General features: G+C 60.8%; 2 non-coding genes across 2 annotated transcripts; both read left to right on the top strand.

Annotated features, from left to right (window-relative positions):
• The first annotated feature begins 11552 nt into the window (after positions 1-11552).
• Positions 11553-11671, top strand: LOC131862967 (5S ribosomal RNA). The gene has a single exon (XR_009361902.1). It is a non-coding gene; the product is annotated as a 5S ribosomal RNA (ribosomal RNA).
• Positions 11672-19488: 7817 nt separating this feature from the next.
• On the top strand, positions 19489-19607 carry LOC131862956 (5S ribosomal RNA). Its single transcript, XR_009361891.1, has one exon. It is a non-coding gene; the product is annotated as a 5S ribosomal RNA (ribosomal RNA).
• Positions 19608-21824: the final 2217 nt, after the last annotated feature.

Raw genomic sequence — 21824 nt, forward strand, 5'->3', positions numbered from 1 at the left:
TGCAGAAGAGATAGCAATCGAGGTGTGCGGTGGGAAGGGCCCAGCAGCCAGAATGCATGAAGCGACGGATGAAGCAGGAGTTGATGACAACCGGCTGTGAGGAGAGGAGGGATGCAGCCAAGAAAGCAATCAGGGCTCGAGGCAAGGGATTGCATCAAGGATAGCAATCATGTTGTGAGGCGAGATCCAAAGGCTAAACGTGAGAGGCTGCAGGGTCGACTCAGAGAGGTCTATGCATGTGAGAGGCTGAAAGCAAGGTCGACTCGGAGCGGGTCTATGCATCGGGCGCGCTTGGGGCGACTACCAGTGCCAACCCCTTATCCCGCGACGCGTCCGACAAAGAGAACGTTCCAAGGCGGCAGAGGAGGTTACCAGCCGAAGGATGCAGTAGCAATAACAGGTATAGTTCCGCGGCGGCCGAGAAGACTCACCGCATAGGAATCGGGATGCGAGGCGAGGGATGCGGCGGGAAGGCCCCGACGGCTAAACGGAAGAGCTGCAGGGCCGCCTCGGAATGGTCCAAGCATCGGATGCGATTGGGACGACTACCAGTGCCAACCCCTTATCCCGCGATGCGTCCGATACACAGATAGTTCCAAGGCGGCCGAGGAGCCTCACCGCATATCAATCGGGGTGCGAGGCGAGGGATGGGGCGGGAAGGCCCCAACGGCTAGACGGAAGAGGCTTCAGGGCCACCTCGGAATGGTCCAAGCATCGGACGCGCTTGGGGCGACTGCCAGTGCCAACCCCTTATCCCGCGATGCGTCCGATACACAGATGGTTCCAAGGCGGCCGAGGAGCCTCACCGCATAGCAATCGGGGGTGCGAGGCGAGGGATGGGGCGGGAAGGCCCCAACGGCTAGACGGAAGAGGCTTCAGGGCCGCCTAGGAATGGTCCAAGCATCGGACACGCTTGGGGCGACTACCAGTGACAGCCCCCTATCCCGCGATGCGTCCGATACGAAGATGGTTCCAAGGCGGCCGAGGAGCCTCACCGCATAGCAATCGGGGTGCGAGGTGGGGGATGCGGCGAGATGGCCCCAACGGCTAGACGGAAGAGGCCACAGGGCCGCGTCGGAATAGTCCAAGCATCGGACGCGCTTGGGGCGACTACCAGTGACAACCCCTTATCCCGCGATGCGTCCGATACGAAGATAGTTCCAAGGCGGCCGAGGAGCCTCACCGCATAGCAATCGGGGTGCGAGGTGGGGGATGCGGCGAGATGGCCCCAACGGCTAGACGGAAGAGGCTGCAGGGCCGCCTCGGAATAGTCCAAGCATCGGACGCGCTTGGGGCCACTACCAGTGACAACCCCTTATCCCGCGATGCGTCCGATACGAAGATAGTTCCAAGGCGGCCGAAGAGCCTCACCGCATAGCAATCGGGGTGCGAGGTGGGGGATGCGGCGAGATGGCCCCAACGGCTAGACGGAAGAGGCCACAGGGCCGCCTCGGAATAGTCCAAGCATCGGACGCGCTTGGGGCGACTACCAGTGACAACCCCTTATCCCGCGATGCGTCCGATACGAAGATAGTTCCCAGGCGGCCGAGGAGCCTCACCGCTTAGCAATCGGGGTGCGAGGCGAGGGATGCGGCGAGATGGCCCCAAAGGCTAGACGGAAGAGGCTGCAGGGCTGCCTCGGAATAGTCCAAGCATCGGACGCGCTTGGGGCGACTACCACTGCCAACCCCTTATCCCGCGATGCGTCCGATACACAGATAGTTCCGAGGCGGCCGAGGAGGTGGGGGATGCAGCGAGATGGCCCCAACGGCTAGACGGAAGAGGCTGCAGGGCCGCCTCGGAATAGTCCAAGCATCGGACGCGCTTGGGGCGACTACCAGTGACAACCCCTTATCCCGCGATGCGTCCGATACACAGATAGTTCCGAGGCGGCCAAGGAGCCTCACCGCATAGCAATCGTGGTGCGAGGTGGGGGATGCGGCGAGATGGCCCCAACGGCTAGACGGAAGAGGCTGCAGGGCCGCCTCGGAATGGTCCAAGCATCGGATGCGCTTGGGGCGACTACCACTGCCAACCCCTTATCCCGCGATGCGTCCGATACACAGATAGTTCCAAGGCGGCCGAGGAGCCTCACAGCATAGCAATCAGGGTGCGAGGCGAGGGATGCGGCGAGAAAGCCCCAACGGCTAGAGGGAAGAGGCTTCAGGTCCGCCTCGGAATGGTCCAAGCATCGGACGCGCTTGGGGCGACTACCAGTGACAACCCCTTATCCCGCGACGCGTCCGATACACAGATAGTTCCAAGGCGGCCGAGGAGCCTCACCGCATAGCAATCGGGGTGCGAGGCGAGGGATGCGGCGAGAAGGACCCAACGGCTACACGGAAGAGGCTTCGGGGCCGCCTCGGAATGGTCCAAGCATCGGACGCGCTTGGGGCGACTACCAGTGACAACCCCTTATCCCGCGACGCGTCCGATACACAGATAGTTCCAAGGCGGCCGAGGAGCCTCACCGCATAGCAATCGGGGTGCGAGGCGAGGGATGCGGCGAGAAGGACCCAACGGCTAGACGGAAGAGGCTTCGGGGCCGCCTCGGAATGGTCCAAGCATCGGACGCGCTTGGGGCGACTACCAGTGACAACCCCTTATCCCGCGACGCGTCCGATACACAGATAGTTCCAAGGCGGCCGAGGAGCCTCACCGCATAGCAATCGGGGTGCGAGGCGAGGGATGCGGCGAGAAGGACCCAACGGCTAGACGGAAGAGGCTTCGGGTCCGCCTCGGAATGGTCCAAGCATCGGACGCGCTTGGGGCGACTACCAGTGACAACCCCTTATCCCGCGACGCGTCCGATACACAGATAGTTCCAAGGCGGCCGAGGAGCCTCACCGCATAGCAATCGGGGTGCGAGGCGAGGGATGCGGCGAGAAGGACCCAACGGCTAGACGGAAGAGGCTTCGGGTCCGCCTCGGAATGGTCCAAGCATCGGACGCGCTTGGGGCGACTACCAGTGACAACCCCTTATCCCGCGACGCGTCCGATACACAGATAGTTCCAAGGCGGCCGAGGAGCCTCACCGCATAGCAATCGGGGTGCGAGGCGAGGGATGCGGCGAGAAGGACCCAACGGCTAGACGGAAGAGGCTTCGGGTCCGCCTCGGAATGGTCCAAGCATCGGACGCGCTTGGGGCGACTACCAGTGACAACCCCTTATCCCGCGACGCGTCCGATACACAGATAGTTCCGAGGCGGCCGAGGAGCCTCACCGCATAGCAATCGGGGTGCGAGGCGAAGGATGCGGCGAGAAGGACCCAACGGCTAGACGGAAGAGGCTTCGGGTCCGCCTCGGAATGGTCCAAGCATCGGACGCGCTTGGGGCGACTACCAGTGACAACCCCTTATCCCGCGACGCGTCCGATACACAGATAGTTCCAAGGCGGCCGAGGAGCCTCACCGCATAGCAATCGGGGTGCGAGGCGAGGGATGCGGCGAGAAGGACCCAACGGCTAGACGGAAGAGGCTTCAGGGCCGCCTCGGAATGGTCCAAGCATCGAACGCGCTTGGGGCGACTACCAGTGACAACCCCTTATCCCGCGACGCGTCCGATACACAGATAGTTCCGAGGCGGCCGAGGAGCCTCACCGCATAGCAATCGGGGTGCGAGGCGAGGGATGCGGCGAGAAGGACCCAACGGCTAGACGGAAGAGGCTTCAGGGCCGCCTCGGAATGGTCCAAGCATCGGACGCGCTTGGGGCGACTACCAGTGACAACCCCTTATCCCGCGACGCGTCCGATACACAGATAGTTCCGAGGCGGCCGAGGAGCCTCACCGCATAGCAATCGGGGTGCGAGGCGAGGGATGCGGCGAGAAGGACCCAACGGCTAGACGGAAGAGGCTTCAGGGCCGCCTCGGAATGGTCCAAGCATCGGACGCGCTTGGGGCGACTACCAATGACAACCCCTTATCCCGCGACGCGTCCGATACACAGATAGTTCCGAGGCGGCCGAGGAGCCTCACCGCATAGCAATCGGGGTGCGAGGCGAGGGATGCGGCGAGAAGGACCCAACGGCTAGACGGAAGAGGCTTCAGGGCCGCCTCGGAATGGTCCAAGCATCGGACGCGCTTGGGGCGACTACCAGTGACAACCCCTTATCCCGCGACGCGTCCGATACACAGATAGTTCCGAGGCGGCCGAGGAGCCTCACCGCATAGCAATCGGGGTGCGAGGCGAGGGATGCGGCGAGAAGGACCCAACGGCTAGACGGAAGAGGCTTCAGGGCCGCCTCGGAATGGTCCAAGCATCGGACGCGCTTGGGGCGACTACCGTTGCCAACCCCTTATCCCGCGATGCGTCTGATACACAGATAGTTCCGAGGCGGCCGAGGAGCCTCACCGCATAGCAATCGGGTTGCGAGGCAGATTATTGGGAAGGGAACCCCCTGGGATGCGGCTCAAGCAGTGCCCAAAGGGACTGGAATGCGGAATCACATCGAGAGACCCAAATGCTATACGAGGGCTCAAATCGAATTATCGATTTGGCCACGACATGGACGCATCGGAACGACTACCTTTGCCGAACCACTCGCAATTGCATCCATACCGAAACCAATAGACATTTCCGTTAGAGCCCTCGCATAGCATTCGGGAATCTCGCATGCCCCTCTAAATCGACCAATGCTGGCGCTCAATGAAAATCCGAGCGCTACCACCGTTCGAGCGCCAGCATTGGTCGAGTTAGAGGGGCACGGGGGAGAATGCTCCAGTCAACACCTCCCCTATATAAGTTATTTGTCCGATTCTCGCACAACCGTAGTCTGCCTCGTCGAATCAAACAACGGTCCCAGATTCCGACTTCCGTTCCGTAGAGACCCAAAAGCTAGATGGAGGCTCGCAAGAAAGAGAGTCGGCGCATAGCAATCGGGTTTCTCGAACGTTTAGGGACCGAGCTCACTTGCGGATAGGGCAAAATCCGCCAAGCAACCCAAAAGCTAGACGGGGGCTCGAATCGAATCGCCTAGGCGGCCACAACAACGACGTGTTGGATCGACTACCAGTGCCAAACCATTCAGCAAGACTAGTCTGTGTCGAGGCCGGATAGAGATTCTCAGAGAGCGCCCGCATAGCATTTAGGAGACCTGCCGCGTCCCTCACACTCGACAAATGGTGGTGCACGTTTATAAATCCGAGCGATCCCAACCCTTTCAAGCACCAACATCGGTCGAGATAGAGGGGCACGGAGGGGGCTGCGTGAGACAACACAGTCCCCTATATAAGTTATTTGTCCGATTCTCACACATCCGAAGAATGGTCATCAAATCGGACAACAGCCCAAACTTCCGACTTCCGTCCCAGAAAGCCCAAGAGCTATCTAAAACGTTCATGGCCGGAACTCGATCGCGGCTATACCAGTCCGCCAAGCAACCCAAAAGCTAGACTGGAGCTCTAGTCGAATCACCTCTGTGGCCATTGCAAGGACGTGTTGGAGCGACTACCATTGCCGAACCATTCCGCAGGTCGAGTCCATACCAAGGCCGCATAGAGATTCACGATGAGCTCCTGCATAGCAATCAGGAGACTTGCCGTGTCCATCACAATCGATAAATCCTGGTGCAAGATTTTTGCATCCGAGCGCTCCAACCAGTCGAGCACCAGCATCAATCGACATAAACGGGCACGGGGGGAGGATGCTCGAGAACACTACCTCCCCTATATAAGTTATTTGTCCGATTCTCAAGCAGCCGAAGTCTGGTCATCGAATCGGGTCAAAGACCACAACTTCCGACTTTACCCACAATGCAAGTCATCGAATCGAACATCGGCCCCCGAGTCGGACTCCATGCGTATGTCAGGTCATCGGACCCAAATTCCGCCTTCCTGCGCATGGCGGGCCATCAATATCAACTCGGTCATCGGACCCAAACTCCGCCTTTTTGCGTATGGCACGCCTTCAAATCGGTCATCGGACCCAAATTCCGCCTTCCTGTGCATGGCGGGCCATCAACATCAACTCGGTCATCGGACCCAAATTCCGCCTTTCTGCGCATGGCACGCCATCAACTCGGTCATCGGACCCAAATTCCGCCTTCCTGCGCATGGCAGGTCATCGGACACAAATTCAGACCTCGCCAATATGCCTACGTATCGAATCGGTCATCGGACCCAACTTCCGACTTCATCCATACTGTAGGGTCTTTGAGGTTGGCGCGGTGCGCTCAACCCAGGGAGTCGACCCATCGAAGCATACACCTCCCCTATATAAGCTATTTGTCCGATTCCCACACCTGTGTAGTTTGCACCTCTGACCAGGACATCGACCCCAACTTCCGAACTCGACTGCAACGACGGCACCAGCGCCTTGGTGCGCACCTTGCGACGCACAGTCCCAACATTCGCCTTCCTGCACATGGCAGGTCATCGGACCCAAATTCCGACCTCGCGAGTATGCCTACATATCGAATCGGTCATCGGACCCAACTTCCGACTTCATCCATACCGTAGGGTCTTTGAGGTTGGCGCGGTGCGCTCAACCCGGGGAGTCGACCCAACGAAGCATACACCTCCCCTATATAAGCTATTTGTCCGATTCCCACACCTGTGTAGTTTGCACCTCCGATCAAGACATCGACCCCAACTTCCGAACTCGCCTCCAACGACCGAACCAGCGCCTTGGTGCGCACCTTGCAACGCACAGTGCCAACATTCGCCTTCCTGCACGTGGCAGGTCATCGGACCCAAATTCCGACCTCGCGAGTATGCCTACATATCGAATCGGTCATCGGACCCAACTTCCGACTTCATCCATACCGTAGGGTCTTTGAGGTTGGCGCGGTGCGCTCAACCCGGGGAGTCGACCCAACGAAGCATACACCTCCCCTATATAAGCTATTTGTCCGATTCCCACACCTGTGTAGCTTGCACCTCCGATCAGGACATCGACCCCAACTTCCGAACTCGACTAAAAAGACCGCACCAGCGCCTTGGTGTGCACCTTGCAACGCACAGTGTCAACATTCGCCTTCCTGCACATGGCAGGTCATCGGACCCAAATTCCGACCTCATGAGCATACCTACTAATCGAATCGGTCATCGGACCCAACTTCCGACTTCATCCATACCGTAGGGTCTTTGAGGTTGGCGCGGTGCGCTCAACCTGGGGAGTCGACCCATCGAAGCATACACCTCCCCTATATAAGCTATTTGTCCGATTCCGACACCTGTGTAGTTTGCACCTCCGCTCAGGACATCGACCCCAACTTCCGAACTCGCCTGCAACGACCGAACCAGCGCCTTGGTGCGCACCAAAAGTGCGCACTTTTGGAGGGCACTTTTCTGCGCTCCAAAGGTGCGCACTTTTGGAGGGCACTTTTTGGAGGGCACTTTTCTGCGCTCCAAAGGTGCGCACTTTTGGAGGGCACTTTTTGGAGGGCACTTTTCTGCGCTCCAAAGGTGCGCACTTTTGGAGGGCACTTTTTGGAGGGCACTTTTCTGCGCTCCAAAGGTGCGCACTTTTGGAGGGCACTTTTTGGAGGGCACTTTTCTGCGCTCCAAAGGTGCGCACTTTTGGAGGGCACTTTTTGGAGGGCACTTTTCTGCGCTCCAAAGGTGCGCACTTTTGGAGGGCACTTTTTGGAGGGCACTTTTCTGCGCTCCAAAGGTGCGCACTTTTGGAGGGCACTTTTTGGAGGGCACTTTTCTGCGCTCCAAAGGTGCGCACTTTTGGAGGGCACTTTTTGGAGGGCACTTTTCTGCGCTCCAAAGGTGCGCACTTTTGGAGGGCACTTTTTGGAGGGCACTTTTCTGCGCTCCAAAGGTGCGCACTTTTGGAGGGCACTTTTGTGCACTCCAAAGGTGCGCACTTTTGGAGGGCACTTTTCCTGTGCTCCAAAGGTGCACACCTAGGTGAGCACCTTCGACCACACCTTGTAGCACACCAAACTCTGACTTTCGACTTCATCCGCAATGCAGGGTCTTTGAGGTTGGCGCAATGCGCACAACCAGGGGAGTCGACCCATCAAACCCAACACCTCCCCTATATAAGCTATTTGTCTGATTCTCATACATGCGTAGCCTGCAGGAGCAATTAGGACATCGACCCCAACTTTCGGCTTCTAAACGAAAACAAGGTCTTTGAGGTTGGTGTAATGCGAACAACTAGGGGAGTCAACCCATCAAACCCAACACCTCCCCTATATAAGCTATTTGTCTGATTCTCATACATGTGTAGTCTACAGGAGCAATTAGGACATCGACCCCAACTTTTGACTTCTTAACGAAAACAAGGTCTTTGAGGTTGACGTAATGCGCACAACCAGGGGAGTCGACCCATCAAACCCAACACCTCCCCTATATAAGCTATTTGTCCGATTCTCATACATGTGTAGCCTGCAGGAGCCATTAGGACATTGACCCCAACTTTTGACTTCTTAACGAAAACAAGGTCTTTGAGGTTGGCGTAATGCGCACAACCAAGGGAGTTGACCCATCAAACCCAACACCTCCCCTATATAAGCTATTTGTCTGATTCTCATACATGTGTAGCCTGCAACAACGATTAGGACATCCACCCCAACTTCTGAATTCGTCTGCGTTGACCGCACCAAAGGTGCACGCCTTGGTGCTCACCAAAATCCGACTTCCGACTTCTTCTGCTATGCGGGGTCTTTGAGGTTGGCGCAGTGCGCACAACCAGGGGAGTCAACCCACCGAATGCAACACCTCCCCTATATAAGCTATTTGTCTGATTCTCATACATGCGTAGACTGCAGCAATGATTAGGACATCCACCCCAACTTTTGACTTCTTAAACAAGACAGGGTCTTTGAAGTTGGTGCAGTGCACACAACCAGGGGAGTCGACCCATCAAACGCAACACCTCCCCTATATAAAGCTATTTGTCCGATTCTCATACGTGTAGTCTGCAGCAGCGATTAGGACATCGACCCCAACTTCCGAATTCGTTTGCATTGACCGCACCAAAGGTGCACGCCTTGGTGTGCACCCTGGAGTGCACTTTGGTGCTCACCTCGGTGCACACTTTGGTGTGCACCTCGGTGTGCACCAAAGGTGCGCACCTTGGAGCGCACCAAAGGTGTACACTTTGGAGCGCACCACATAGGGTCTTTGAGAGGTTGGCGCAGTGCGCACACCAAGGTGGGTGTTGAGGTGCGTGCCGAGGTGGGTGGGTGCTAGGGTGCGCTCCATGGTGGGTGCCAGGGTGGGTGCGTGCTAGGGTGGATTCCAAAGAGGGTCATAGGGTGGGTGCCAAGGTGGGTTGGTGATATAGTGGGTTCAAAGGTGGGTACTAGGGTGGGTTCCAAGGTGGGTCACAAGTTGGGTGCCAGGATGCGTGGGTGTTAGGTTGGGTGCCAAGGTGGGCTCCTGCGTGGGTGGGTGCTAGGGTGGGTTTCAAGGTGGACGCGAGGGCGGGTGCCAAGGTGGGTAACAAGTTGGGTGTTAGGATGGGTGAGTGCTAGAGTGGGTGCCAAGGTGGGTGGGTGCTAAGGTGGATGCCAAGGTGGTTCACAGGGTGGGTGGGTTCTAGGGTGAGTTCCAAGGTGGGTCACAGGTTCAGTGCTAGGGTGGGTGTCAAGGCGGGTGTCGAGGTGCCTGGGTGCTAGGGTGTGGATGCCAATGTGGGTCATAGGGTGGGTACTAGGGTGGGCTGCAATGTGGGTGCCAAGGTGGGTAACATGCTCGGTGGGTTCTAAATTGGGTGCCAGGGTGGGTGTGCACCCACCTTGCCCGAGGTGGGTGCCAAGGTGCCAGTGTGGGTGGGTGCTAAGGTGGATGCCAAGGTGGGTGAGAAGGTGGGTGATAGGTTGAGTGGTAGGATGGGTGGGTGCCAAGATGGGTCACAGGGTGGGTGCAAGGGTGGGTAGGTGCTAGGGTTGGTGTCAGGGTGGGTGGGTGCTAGGTTGGGTTCCAAGGTGGGTGCGAGGGTGAGTGTCAAGGTGGGTCACAGGTTAGGTGCTAGGATGGGTGAGTGCTAGGGTGCAAAGGTGCCAGGGTGGGTGCTAGGATGGGTCGATGCTAGGGTGAGTGGCAAGGTGGGTCCACAAGTGTCAAGGTGGGTGCCGAGGTGGGTGCCAAGTCGGCGACTGCTATGGTGGATGCCAAGGTGGGTCACGGGGTGGGTGCCAAGTTGCTAGGTTGGGTTCCAAGGTGGGTGCCAACGTGGGTGCTAGGGTGCGTGGGTTAAAGGGTGTGTCACAACGTGGGTGCCAGGATGGGTGCGCACCCACACTGGCCAAGACGGGTGCGGGTGCAAGGTTGGGTTCCAAGCCCGGTCACAGGCTGGGTGCTAGGATGGGTGGGTGCCAAGGTGGGCACCAGGGTGGGTGCACCCACCCTGGCCAAGGTGGGTCACGGGGTGGGTCCTAGGGTGGGTAACGGGGTGGGTACTAAGGTGCGTGCCAAGGTGGGTCATAGGGTGGGTGCCAAGGTGGGCACCAGGGTGGGTGTGCACCAACCCTAGCCAGGGTAGGTCACGGGGTGGTTGTCGGGGTGGGCGTCAAGGAGCCAAGGTGGGTGGCAAGTAGCCAAGTTGCGTGCCAAGGTGGGTGTCGGGGTGGGTGCCAAGGATCCAAGGTGGGTGCCAAGGAACCAAGGTGGGTGTCTGGGTGGGTGCCGAGGTGGGAGCCAGGGTGGGTCCCAAGGTGAGTGCAAAGGTGGGTGCCAGGGTCAAGGTGAGTGCCAATGTGGGTTCCAAGGTGCCAGGGTCAGGGTGAGTGCCAATGTGGGTTCAAAGGTGCTAAGTTGGGTGCGAGGTTGGGTGCGAGGGTGGGTGGGTGCCAAGGTGTGCTAGGTGGAAGCCCGGGTGGGTCGGCATCCCATGGGTGTCGAGTTGGGTGCCTGATGGGTGCTTCTTGTCAAGTTTTAGTCGTCGGGACTCATTTCGAGCCTTAGAGGTCGTTTCTTGTCCGGTTGCCCTGTCTTCCGACCTGGGAACCCAATTTTGGTCCTCGGTCCCATTTTTTTTTGTCTCGCATCCCACTTTTGGCCTGTGGCCTTTTCGGGGTCGATTCTCGTTTTGGGCATCAGAGCATGTTTCTTCTCCTAAAACCCAATATTTGTTTATTAAGTCTCGGAACACATTTTTGTTCTCGTGGACCCATCATGGGTCTTGGAACGCATTTGTGGTCCTTGGGTCCCATTTTGCATCCCGAAACTTGTGTTTTGGTGCTTGATCCCTATTTTGGGTGCCCACCTTGCACCAAGTGCGCACCCGGGGCAAACCGAGCGCCTTGGTGCACCGGGGCAAGATCGAGCGTGCACCCGAGGCGCCCCGAACATGCACCAAGGTGCACTCGGCCCACATGTGAGCGCAGGTCGTTGCGCCCGAGGTGGTGTGTGGGCACCGCGTTGCAGACGGGACACTGCACGCACACGACGCCCCCTCCAGGTGCACGCACGTAGGCCGGGCCGGGTGCACACCCGACGCCCTAGCAAGGTGCGCGCACCCGGGCAGGGCTCACACTTGGCGAACGGGGCGCACTTCGCGAGGGAGGGTGTGCACCTCGACGGGGGTGGGTGGCCGGGGTGGATTCGCACGTGGGTCGCGGTTTGCTAAGTACACACTGCGACAAGCTCATAACGGGTGCGATCATACCAGCATTAGTGCACCGGATCCCATCAGAACTCCGCAGTTAAGCGCGCTTGGGCCGGAGTAGTACTGGGATGGGTGACCTCCCGGGAAGTCCCGGTGTTGCACCCTTTTTTAGTTTTTCGCCGGGCGTCGCAATGCTATTTGAATAAACCTTTTGCCCGTTTGCGTTCTCGTCGGGGCCGGGCCGGGCCGGGGTGCGCTGCCCGCACTACCGCGCGCGCGGGGGCGACACCGAGCGCGCACCCGAGGCACCCCGAGCACACAGGCCACGGTGCAACCCGGGCGTTGTGCGCGCACCCCGGTGCGCCCGAGGTGCTGCGCGCGCACCCAGGTGAAATCGGTGTGCACCTCGGCCAGTGCGCGCTCGGTCGAGTCGCGCACGTTGGCCAAGGTGCACGGTGATGTTTCTTACTCTAAGGTTCCGCACCAGACGCCCGGGACAGGTGAGCGAAGCTGGGCGGGGCCGGGTGCGCGGCCGGGGCAGGTGCACGCAGCTGGAGAGAGCTTTGGAGCACACTTCGGAGCGCACCAATGATGCGCTCCATTCAAAAGTTTCCTGAAAAGGCAAAAAAAGTTGAGATTATAGAATTTCCCACTTGAGAGATTGTAAAAAAAAAAAATTTAAAATGAAGGAAACGCGGGTGCCAAGGTGTGCGCAGCCCAGCCAAGGTGTGCGCACCAAGGCGCCCACCCTGGCGAAGGTGCACGCAAGGTGCGCACCCGAGGCAAACCGGACAATTAACCCAACTTTCGACTTCGCGCGCACCTTGGAGCGCACTTCGGAGCGCTCCTTGGTGCGCACCAATCTTGGGCACCTCGGAGTGCACCATGGCGCCCACCAAGGTGCGCACCCGGGGCAAACCGAGCTCCGACTTCGTGCGCACCTTGGAGCGCACGAAAGGTGCGCACCATGGCGCCCACCAAGGTGCGCAGCCCAGCCAAGGCGTGCGCATCAAGGTGCGCACCCTGGCGAAGGTGCGCACCCGGGGCAAACCGAGCTCCGACTTCGTGCGCACCTTGGAGCGCACAAAAGGTGCGCAACCCAGCCAAGGTGTGCGCACCCCGGTCAAACCGAGCTCCGAATCGTGCGCACCAGAGGTGCACGCCATCGTGCGCACCTTGGAGCACACTTCGGAGCCCTCCTTGGTGCGCGCCGATGTTGCGCACCTCGGAGCGCACCCGGGGAAAACAATGCAATTAACCCGACTTTCGACTTCGTGGGCACCTCGGAGCGCTCTCGGGTTCGCACCTCGGAGCACACCGAGGTGCGCACCTTTGATGCGCTGCCTTCACCAATTTCCAGAAAAGGCAAGAAAACATTGAGAAGGTGTGCGCACCGAGGTGCCCACCCTGGCGAAGGTGCACGCGAGGTGCGCACCCGGGGCAAACCGGGCTCCGACTTCGTGCACGCCGCACCTTGGAGCACACTTCGGAGCGCTCCTTGGTGCGCACCAGGGCGCGCAACCCAGCCGAGGTGCCCACCCCGGCGAAGGTGCACGCGAGGTGCGCACCCGGGGCAAACCGGGCTCCGACTTCGTGCACGCCATGGTGCCCACCGCGGCGAAGGTGCACGCGAGGTGCGCACCCGGGGCAAACCGGGCTCCGACTTCGTGCACGCCGCACCTTGGAGCACACTTCGGAGCGCTCCTTGGTGCGCACCATGGTGCCCACCAGGGCGCGCAACCCCGCCGAAGGTGCACGCGAGGTGCGCACCCGGGGCAAACCGGGCTCCGACTTCGTGCACGCCGCACCTTGGAGCACACTTCGGAGCGCTCCTTGGTGCGCACCATGGTGCCCACCAGGGCGCGCAACCCCGCCGAAGGTGCACGCGAGGTGCGCACCCGGGGCAAACCGGGCTCCGACTTCGTGCACGCCATGGTGCGCACCGCGGCGAAGGTGCGCACCCGGGGCAAACCGGGCTCCGACTTCGTGCACGCCGCACCTTGGAGCACACTTCGGAGCGCTCCTTGGTGCGCACCAGGGCGCGCAACCCAGCCGAGGTGCCCACCCCGGCGAAGGTGCACGCGAGGTGCGTACCCGGGGCAAACCGGGCTCCGACTTCGTGCACGCCGCACCTTGGAGCACACTTCGGAGCGCTCCTTGGTGCGCACCATGGTGCCCACCAGGCCGCGCAACCCAGCCAAGGTGTGCGCACCAAGGTGCACGCGAGGTGCGCACCCGGGGCAAACCGGGGTCCGACTTCGTGCACGCCGCACCTTGGAGCACACATCGGGGCGCTCCCGGGTTCGCACCGGCGTTGCGCACCGTGGTGGGCACCTCGGAGCACACCAAGGTGGGCAGCGAGGTGCGCACCTTTGATGCGATGCCTTCACTAATTTCCATAAAAGGCAAAAAAAAAACGAGATTTTAAAATTTCCGTTTTGAAAGATAGTGAGAAAAAGGGAATGCTGGTGCCATCTTGAGCCCGCCCTGGTGCGCAGCCCAGCCAAGGTGTGCGCACCAAGGTGCCCACCCTGGCGAAGGTGCGCGCCCGGGCAATTAATCCAACTTCCAACTTCGCGCGCGCCAGGGTGGGAGCGCACCCAACAACCGGGCCTGGGAAGAGCCAATGCGAGAAACCCCACCAAACGCTCTGACAAAAAAAGAGGGGGCGCTCCAGTAACCCCGCTTCGGAGCGCACCCTGGGCAAACCCAGCCAAGGTGCCCACCCCGGCCAAGGTGCAGGCGAGGTGCGCACCCGGGGCAAACCGGGCTCCGACAACGTGCACGCCGCACCTTGGAGCACACTTCGTAGCGCTCCCGGGTGCGCACCTCAGAGCACACCAAGGTGGGCAGCGAGGTGCGCACCTTTGATGCGCTGCCTTCACTAATTTCCAGAAAAGGCAAAAAAAAAAGGAGATTTTAAAATTTCCGTTTTGAAAGATAGTGAAAAAAACGGAACGCGCGTGCCATCTTGAGCCCGCCCTGGTGCGCAGCCCAGGTAAGGTGCCCACCCTGGCAAAGGTGCGCACCCGGGCAATTAACCCTACTTCCGACTTCGTGCGCGCCAGGGTGGCAACCGGGCCTCGGAAGAGCCAATGCGAGAAACCCCACCAAACGCTCCGACAAAAAAAGAGGCGGCGCTCCAATAACCCCGCTTCGGAGCGCAGCCGGGGCAAACCCAGCCAAGGTGCCCACCCCGACGAAGGTGCACGCGAGGTGCGCACCCGGGGCAAACCGGGCTCCGACAACGTGCACGCAGCACCTTGGAGCACACTTCGAAGCACTCCCGGGTGCCCACCGGCGTTGCGCACCGTGGTGGGCAGCGAGGTGCGCACCTTTGATGCGCTGCCTTCACTAATTTCCAGAAAAAGGCAAAAAAAAATGAGATTTTAAAATTTCCGTTTTGAAAGATAGTGAAAAAAAAGGAACGCGGGTGCCATCTTGAGCCCGCCCTGGTGCGCAGCCCAGGCAAGGCATGCGCACCAAGGTGCCCACCCGAGGTGCACACCCGGGGCAAACCGGGCTCCGACTTCGTGCAGGCCGCACCTTGGAGCACACTTCGGAGCGCTCCTTGGTGCGCACCATGGTGCCCACCAGGGCGCGCAACCCAGCCAAGGTCTGCACACCAAGGTGCCCACCCCGGCGAAGGTGCACGCGAGGTGCGCACCCGGGGCAAACCGGGCTCCGACTTCGTGCACGCCATGGTGCCCACCGCGGCGAAGGTGCACGCGAGGTGCGCACCCGGGGCAAACCGGGCTCCGACTTCGTGCACGCCGCACCTTGGAGCACACTTCGGAGCGCTCCTTGGTGCGCACCATGGTGCCCACCAGGGCGCGCAACCCAGCCAAGGTGTGCGCACCAAGGTGCACGCGAGGTGCGCACCCGGGGCAAACCGGGGTCCGACTTCGTGCACGCCGCACCTTGGAGCACACATCGGAGCGCTCCCAGGTTCGCACCAGCGTTGCGCACCTTTGATGCGCTGCCTTCACTAATTTCAAGAAAAGGCAAAAAAAAACGAGATTTTAAAATTTCCGTTCTGAAAGATAGTGAAAAAAACGGAACGCGGGTGCCATCTTGAGCCCTTCCTGGTGCGCAGCCCAGGCAAGTTGTGCGCACCAAGGTGCCCACCCTGGCGGAGGTGCGCGCCCGGGGCAATCCGGGCTCCGACTTCGTGCACTGCATGGTGCCCACCAAGGCGCGCAACCCAGCCAAGGTGCCCACCGCAGCGAAGGTGCACGCGAGGTGCGCACCCGAGGTGCACACCCGGGGCAAACCGGGCTCCGACTTCGTGCACGCCGCACCTTGGAGCACACTTCAGAGCGCTCCTTGGTGCGCACCAGGGCGCGCAACCCAGCCGAGGTGCCCACCCCGGCGAAGGTGCACGCGAGGTGCGCACCCGGGGCAAACCGGGCTCCGACTTCGTGCACGCCATGGTGCCCACCGCGGCGAAGGTGCGCACCCGGGGCAAACCGGGCTCCGACTTCGTGCACGCCGCACCTTGGAGCACACTTCGGAGCGCTCCTTGGTGCGCACCATGGTGCCCACCAGGCCGCGCAACCCAGCCAAGGTGTGCGCACCAAGGTGCACGCGAGGTGCGCACCCGGGGCAAACCGGGGTCCGACTTCGTGCACGCCGCACCTTGGAGCACACATCGGGGCGCTCCCGGGTTCGCACCGGCGTTGCGCACCGTGGTGGGCACCTCGGAGCACACCAAGGTGGGCAGCGAGGTGCGCACCTTTGATGCGATGCCTTCACTAATTTCCATAAAAGGCAAAAAAAAAACGAGATTTTAAAATTTCCGTTTTGAAAGATAGTGAGAAAAAGGGAATGCTGGTGCCATCTTGAGCCCGCCCTGGTGCGCAGCCCAGCCAAGGTTTGCGCACCAAGGTGCCCACCCTGGCGAAGGTGCGCGCCCGGGCAATTAACCCAACTTCCAACTTCGCGCGCGCCAGGGTGGGAGCGCACCCAACAACCGGGCCTGGGAAGAGCCAATGCGAGAAACCCCACCAAACTCTCTGACAAAAAAAGAGGGGGCGCTCCAGTAACCCCGCTTCGGAGCGCACCCTGGGCAAACCCAGCCAAGGTGCCCACCCCGGCCAAGGTGCAGGCGAGGTGCGCACCCGGGGCAAACCGGGCTCCGACAACGTGCACGCCGCACCTTGGAGCACACTTCGTAGCGCTCCCGGGTGCGCACCTCAGAGCACACCAAGGTGGGCAGCGAGGTGCGCACCTTTGATGCGCTGCCTTCACTAATTTCCAGAAAAGGCAAAAAAAAAAGGAGATTTTAAAATTTCCGTTTTGAAAGATAGTGAAAAAAACGGAACGCGCGTGCCATCTTGAGCCCGCCCTGGTGCGCAGCCCAGGTAAGGTGCCACCCTGGCAAAGGTGCGCACCCGGGCAATTAACCCTACTTCCGACTTCGTGCGCGCCAGGGTGGCAACCGGGCCTCGGAAGAGCCAATGCGAGAAACCCCACCAAACGCTCCGACAAAAAAAGAGGCGGCGCTCCAATAACCCCGCTTCGGAGCGCAGCCGGGGCAAACCAAGCCAAGGTGCCCACCCCGACGAAGGTGCACGCGAGGTGCGCACCCGGGGCAAACCGGGCTCCGACAACGTGCACGCAGCACCTTGGAGCACACTTCGAAGCACTCCCGGGTGCCCACCGGCGTTGCGCACCGTGGTGGGCAGCGAGGTGCGCACCTTTGATGCGCTGCCTTCACTAATTTCCAGAAAAAGGCAAAAAAAAATGAGATTTTAAAATTTCCGTTTTGAAAGATAGTGAAAAAAAAGGAACGCGGGTGCCATCTTGAGCCCGCCCTGGTGCGCAGCCCAGGCAAGGCATGCGCACCAAGGTGCCCACCCGAGGTGCACACCCGGGGCAAACCGGGCTCCGACTTCGTGCAGGCCGCACCTTGGAGCACACTTCGGAGCGCTCCTTGGTGCGCACCATGGTGCCCACCAGGGCGCACCCGAGGCAAACCGGGCTCCGACTTCGTGCACGCCGCACCTTGGAGCACACATCGGAGCGCTCCCAGGTTCGCACCAGCGTTGCGCACCTTTGATGCGCTGCCTTCACTAATTTCCAGAAAAGGCAAAAAAAAACGATATTTTAAAATTTCCGTTCTGAAAGATAGTGAAAAAAACGGAACGCGGGTGCCATCTTGAGCCCTTCCTGATGCGCAGCCCAGGCAAGTTGTGCGCACCAAGGTGCCCACCCTGGCGGAGGTGCGCGCCCGGGGCAAACCGGGCTCCGACTTCGTGCACTGCATGGTGCCCACCAAGGCGCGCAACCCAGCCAAGGTGCCCACCGCAGCGAAGGTGCACGCGAGGTGCGCACCCGAGGTGCACACCCGGGGCAAACCGGGCTCCGACTTCGTGCACGCCGCACCTTGGAGCACACTTCAGAGCGCTCCTTGGTACGCACCAGGGCGCGCAACCCAGCCAAGGTGCTCACCCCGGCGAAGGTGCACGCGAGGTGCGCACCCGGGGCAAACCGGGCTCGGACTTCGTGCACGCCGCACCTTGGAGCACACATCGGAGCGCTCCCGGGTTCGCACCAGCATTGCGCACCTTTGATGCGCTGCCTTCACTAATTTCCAGAAAAGGCAAAAAAAAGAAAAAAATGAGATTTTAAAATTTCCGTTTTGAAAGATAGTGAAAAAAACGGAACGCGGGTGCCATCTTGAGCCCGCCCTGGTGTGCAGCCCAGGCAAGTTGTGCGCACCAAGGCACCCACCCTGGCCAAGGTGGGTCACGGGGTGGGTCCTAGGGTGGGTAACGGGGTGGGTACTAAGGTGCGTGCCAAGGTGGGTCATAGGGTGGGTGCCAAGGTGGGCACCAGGGTGGGTGTGCACCAACCCTAGCCAGGGTAGGTCACGGGGTGGTTGTCGGGGTGGGCGTCAAGGAGCCAAGGTGGGTGGCAAGTAGCCAAGTTGCGTGCCAAGGTGGGTGTCGGGGTGGGTGCCAAGGATCCAAGGTGGGTGCCAAGGAACCAAGGTGGGTGTCTGGGTGGGTGCCGAGGTGGGAGCCAGGGTGGGTCCCAAGGTGAGTGCAAAGGTGGGTGCCAGGGTCAAGGTGAGTGCCAATGTGGGTTCCAAGGTGCCAGGGTCAGGGTGAGTGCCAATGTGGGTTCAAAGGTGCTAAGTTGGGTGCGAGGTTGGGTGCGAGGGTGGGTGGGTGCCAAGGTGTGCTAGGTGGAAGCCCGGGTGGGTCGGCATCCCATGGGTGTCGAGTTGGGTGCCTGATGGGTGCTTCTTGTCAAGTTTTAGTCGTCGGGACTCATTTCGAGCCTTAGAGGTCGTTTCTTGTCCGGTTGCCCTGTCTTCGACCTGGGAACCCAATTTTGGTCCTCGGGTCCCATTTTTTTTTGTCTCGCATCCCACTTTTGGCCTGTGGCCTTTTCGGGGTCGATTCTCGTTTTGGGCATCAGAGCATGTTTCTTCTCCTAAAACCCAATATTTGTTTATTAAGTCTCGGAACACATTTTTGTTCTCGTGGACCCATCATGGGTCTTGGAACGCATTTGTGGTCCTTGGGTCCCATTTTGCATCCCGAAACTTGTGTTTTGGTGCTTGATCCCTATTTTGGGTGCCCACCTTGCACCAAGTGCGCACCCGGGGCAAACCGAGCGCCTTGGTGCACCGGGGCAAGATCGAGCGTGCACCCGAGGCGCCCCGAACATGCACCAAGGTGCACTCGGCCCACATGTGAGCGCAGGTCGTTGCGCCCGAGGTGGTGTGTGGGCACCGCGTTGCAGACGGGACACTGCACGCACACGACGCCCCCTACAGGTGCACGCACGTAGGCCGGGCCGGGTGCACACCCGACGCCCTAGCAAGGTGCGCGCACCCGGGCAGGGCTCACACTTGGCGAACGGGGCGCACTTCGCGAGGGAGGGTGTGCACCTCGACGGGGGTGGGTGGCCGGGGTGGATTCGCACGTGGGTCGCGGTTTGCTAAGTACACACTGCGACAAGCTCATAACGGGTGCGATCATACCAGCGTTAGTGCACCGGATCCCATCAGAACTCCGCAGTTAAGCGCGCTTGGGCCGGAGTAGTACTGGGATGGGTGACCTCCCGGGAAGTCCCGGTGTTGCACCCTTTTTTAGTTTTTCGCCGGGCATCGCAATGCTATTTGAATAAACCTTTTGCCCGTTTGCGTTCTCGTCGGGGCCGGGCCGGGCCGGGGTGCGCTGCCCGCACTACCGCGCGCGCGGGGGCGACACCGAGCGCGCACCCGAGGCGCCCCGAGCACACAGGCCACGGTGCAACCCGGGCGTTGTGCGCGCACCCCGGTGCGCCCGAGGTGCTGCGCGCGCACCCAGGTGAAATCGGTGTGCACCTCGGCCAGTGCGCGCTCGGTCGAGTCGCGCACGTTGGCCAAGGTGCACGGTGATGTTTCTTACTCTAAGGTTCCGCACCAGACGCCCGGGACAGGTGAGCGAAGCTGGGCGGGGCCGGGTGCGCGGCCGGGGCAGGTGCACGCAGCTGGAGAGAGCTTTGGAGCACACTTCGGAGCGCACCAATGATGCGCTCCATTCAAAAGTTTCCTGAAAAGGCAAAAAAAGTTGAGATTATAGAATTTCCCACTTGAGAGATTGTAAAAAAAAAAAATTTAAAATGAAGGAAACGCGGGTGCCAAGGTGTGCGCAGCCCAGCCAAGGTGTGCGCACCAAGGCGCCCACCCTGGCGAAGGTGCACGCAAGGTGCGCACCCGAGGCAAACCGGACAATTAACCCAACTTTCGACTTCGCGCGCACCTTGGAGCGCACTTCGGAGCGCTCCTTGGTGCGCACCAATCTTGGGCACCTCGGAGTGCACCATGGCGCCCACCAAGGTGCGCACCCGGGGCAAACCGAGCTCCGACTTCGTGCGCACCTTGGAGCGCACGAAAGGTGCGCACCATGGCGCCCACCAAGGTGCGCAGCCCAGCCAAGGCGTGCGCATCAAGGTGCGCACCCTGGCGAAGGTGCGCACCCGGGGCAAACCGAGCTCCGACTTCGTGCGCACCTTGGAGCGCACAAAAGGTGCGCAACCCAGCCAAGGTGTGCGCACCCCGGTCAAACCGAGCTCCGAATCGTGCGCACCAGAGGTGCACGCCATCGTGCGCACCTTGGAGCACACTTCGGAGCCCTCCTTGGTGCGCGCCGATGTTGCGCACCTCGGAGCGCACCCGGGGAAAACAATGCAATTAACCCGACTTTCGACTTCGTGGGCACCTCGGAGCGCTCTCGGGTTCGCACCTCGGAGCACACCGAGGTGCGCACCTTTGATGCGCTGCCTTCACCAATTTCCAGAAAAGGCAAGAAAACATTGAGAAGGTGTGCGCACCGAGGTGCCCACCCTGGCGAAGGTGCACGCGAGGTGCGCACCCGGGGCAAACCGGGCTCCGACTTCGTGCACGCCGCACCTTGGAGCACACTTCGGAGCGCTCCTTGGTGCGCACCAGGGCGCGCAACCCAGCCGAGGTGCCCACCCCGGCGAAGGTGCACGCGAGGTGCGCACCCGGGGCAAACCGGGCTCCGACTTCGTGCACGCCATGGTGCCCACCGCGGCGAAGGTGCACGCGAGGTGCGCACCCGGGGCAAACCGGGCTCCGACTTCGTGCACGCCGCACCTTGGAGCACACTTCGGAGCGCTCCTTGGTGCGCACCATGGTGCCCACCAGGGCGCGCAACCCCGCCGAAGGTGCACGCGAGGTGCGCACCCGGGGCAAACCGGGCTCCGACTTCGTGCACGCCGCACCTTGGAGCACACTTCGGAGCGCTCCTTGGTGCGCACCATGGTGCCCACCAGGGCGCGCAACCCCGCCGAAGGTGCACGCGAGGTGCGCACCCGGGGCAAACCGGGCTCCGACTTCGTGCACGCCGCACCTTGGAGCACACTTCGGAGCGCTCCTTGGTGCGCACCAGGGCGCGCAACCCAGCCGAGGTGCCCACCCCGGCGAAGGTGCGTACCCGGGGCAAACCGGGCTCCGACTTCGTGCACGCCGCACCTTGGAGCACACTTCGGAGCGCTCCTTGGTGCGCACCATGGTGCCCACCAGGCCGCGCAACCCAGCCAAGGTGTGCGCACCAAGGTGCACGCGAGGTGCGCACCCGGGGCAAACCGGGGTCCGACTTCGTGCACGCCGCACCTTGGAGCACACATCGGGGCGCTCCCGGGTTCGCACCGGCGTTGCGCACCGTGGTGGGCACCTCGGAGCACACCAAGGTGGGCAGCGAGGTGCGCACCTTTGATGCGATGCCTTCACTAATTTCCATAAAAGGCAAAAAAAAAACGAGATTTTAAAATTTCCGTTTTGAAAGATAGTGAGAAA

Source organism: Cryptomeria japonica, unplaced genomic scaffold (genome assembly GCF_030272615.1).
Source record: "Cryptomeria japonica unplaced genomic scaffold, Sugi_1.0 HiC_scaffold_54, whole genome shotgun sequence".
Lineage (NCBI taxonomy): Eukaryota > Viridiplantae > Streptophyta > Pinopsida > Cupressales > Cupressaceae > Cryptomeria > Cryptomeria japonica.